The 2,500-nt window shown below is 39.4% G+C and overlaps 2 non-coding genes across 2 annotated transcripts; both read left to right on the top strand.

Annotated features, from left to right (window-relative positions):
- The first annotated feature begins 490 nt into the window (after positions 1–490).
- Positions 491–609, top strand: LOC132150790 (5S ribosomal RNA). Its single transcript, XR_009435971.1, has one exon. It is a non-coding gene; the product is annotated as a 5S ribosomal RNA (ribosomal RNA).
- An 85-nt stretch (positions 610–694) lies between these two features.
- LOC132150436 (5S ribosomal RNA) lies at positions 695–813 on the top strand. Its single transcript, XR_009435669.1, has one exon. It is a non-coding gene; the product is annotated as a 5S ribosomal RNA (ribosomal RNA).
- Positions 814–2,500: the final 1,687 nt, after the last annotated feature.

The following is a 2,500-nucleotide window of genomic DNA, read 5'->3' as shown; positions in this document are numbered from 1 at the left end:
TGATCTCAACTGATCTCCAAATCTAAGCAGGTTTGGGCCAGGTTAGTACTTTTGGATTTTTTCAGTAATTATCTAATAGGCCTGGTTAGTACTTTTGGAAATTTTCACTAATTGTCCAATAATCTTGCAAAAAAAAAAAAAAAGAGTCAATGCCCGATCTCAGAATGTAAGCAGGTTTGGGCCAGGTTAGTACTTTTGGATTTTTTCAGTAATTATCTAATAGGCCTGGTTAGTACTTTTGGAAATGTTCACTAATTGTCCAATAATCTTGCAAAAAAAAAAAAAAGAGTCAATGCTCGATCTCAGAATGTAAGCAGGTTTGGGCCAGGTTAGTACTTTTGGATTTTTTCAGTAATTATCTAATAGGCCTGGTTAGTACTTTTGGGAATACCAGGTGCTGTAAGCTTTTGGGTTTCCTTCCCTACTTATATAATGCACTGGCGATTATAGTGGCTGATCTTTAAATAGCCCTCTCTTTGCAGCCTCCTTCGCTTACGGCCATACCAACCTGGCTATGCCCGATCTCGTCTGATCTCGGAAGCTAAGCAGGTTTGGGCCTGGTTAGTACTTGGATGGGAGACCGCCTGGGAATACCAGGTGCTGTAAGCTTTTGGGTTTCCTTCCCTACTTATATAAAGCACTGGCGATTATAGTGGCTGACCTTTAAAATAGCCCTCTCTTTGCAGCCTCCTTCGCTTACGGCCATACCAACCTGGCTATGCCCGATCTAGTCTGATCTCGGAAGCTAAGCAGGGTTGGGCCTGGTTAGTACTTGGATGGGAGACCGCCTGGGAATACCAGGTGCTGTAAGCTTTTGGGTTTCCTTCCCTACTTATATAAAGCACTGGCGATTATAGTGGCTGATCTTTAAATAGCCCTCTCTTTGCAGCCTCCTTCGCTTATGGCCATACCATCCTGGCTATGCCTGATCTCAACTGATCTCTAAATCTAAGCAGGTTTGGGCCAGGTTAGTACTTTTGGATTTTTTCAGTAATTATCTAATAGGCCTGGTTAGTTCTTTTGGAAATTTTCACTAATTGTCCAATAATCTTGCAAAAAAAAAAAAAAAAGAGTCAATGCCCGATCTCAGAATGTAAGCAGGTTTGGGCCAGGTTAGTACTTTTGGATTTTTTCAGTAATTATCTAATAGGCCTGGTTAGTACTTTTGGAAATTTTCACTAATTGTCCAATAATCTTGCAAAAAAAAAAAAAAAAAAAGAGTCAATGCCCGATCTCAGAATGTAAGCAGGTTTGGGCCAGGTTAGTACTTTTGGATTTTTTCAGTAATTATCTAATAGGCTTGGTTAGTATTTTTGGGAATACCAGGTGCTGTAAGCTTTTGAGTTTCCTTCCCTACTTATATAATGCACTGGCGATTATAGTGGCTGATCTTTAAATAGCCCTCAGTTTGCAGCCTCCTTCGCTTACGGCCATACCAACCTGGCTATGCCCGATCTCGTCTGATCTCGGAAGCTAAGCAGGTTTGGGCCAGGTTAGTACTTTTGGATTTTTTCAGTAATTATCTAATAGGCCTGGTTAGTTCTTTTGGAAATTTTCACTAATTGTCCAATAATCTTGCAAAAAAAAAAAAAAAAGAGTCAATGCCCGATCTCAGAATCTAAGCAGGTTTGGGCCAGGTTAGTACTTTTGGATTTTTTCAGTAATTATCTAATAGGCCTGGTTAGTACTTTTGGAAATTTTCACTAATTGTCCAATAATCTTGCAAAAAAAAAAAAAAAAAAAGATTCAATGCCCGATCTCAGAATGTAAGCAGGTTTGGGCCAGGTTAGTACTTTTGGATTTTTTCAGTAATTATCTAATAGGCTTGGTTAGTATTTTTGGGAATACCAGGTGCTGTAAGCTTTTGGGTTTCCTTCCCTACTTATATAATGCACTGGCGATTATAGTGGCTGATCTTTAAATAGCCCTCAGTTTGCAGCCTCCTTCGCTTACGGCCATACCAACCTGGCTATGCCCGATCTCGTCTGATCTCGGAAGCTAAGCAGGTTTGGGCCAGGTTAGTACTTTTGGATTTTTTCAGTAATTATCTAATAGGCCTGGTTAGTACTTTTGGAAATTTTCACTAATTGTCCAATAATCTTGCAAAAAAAAAAAAAAAAAAGAGTCAATGCCCGATCTCAGAATGTAAGCAGGTTTGGGCCAGGTTAGTACTTTTGGATTTTTTCAGTAATTATCTAATAGGCCTGGTTAGTACTTTTGGGAATACCAGGTGCTGTAAGCTTTTGGGTTTCCTTCCCTACTTATATAATGCACTGGCGATTATAGTGGCTGATCTTTAAATAGCCCTCTCTTTGCAGCCTCCTTCGCTTATGGCCATACCATCCTGGATATGCCCGATCTCAACTGATCTCCAAATCTAAGCAGGTTTGGGCCAGGTTAGTACTTTTGGATTTTTTCAGTAATTATCTAATAGGCCTGGTTAGTACTTTAGGAAATTTTCACTAATTGTCCAATAAACTTGCAAAAAAAAAAAAAAAAA

Source organism: Carassius carassius, chromosome 9 (genome assembly GCF_963082965.1).
Source record: "Carassius carassius chromosome 9, fCarCar2.1, whole genome shotgun sequence".
Taxonomy (NCBI): domain Eukaryota; kingdom Metazoa; phylum Chordata; class Actinopteri; order Cypriniformes; family Cyprinidae; genus Carassius; species Carassius carassius.
Note: the sequence above shows the minus strand (reverse complement) of the source record. Positions and strands in the feature narration are given on the sequence as shown.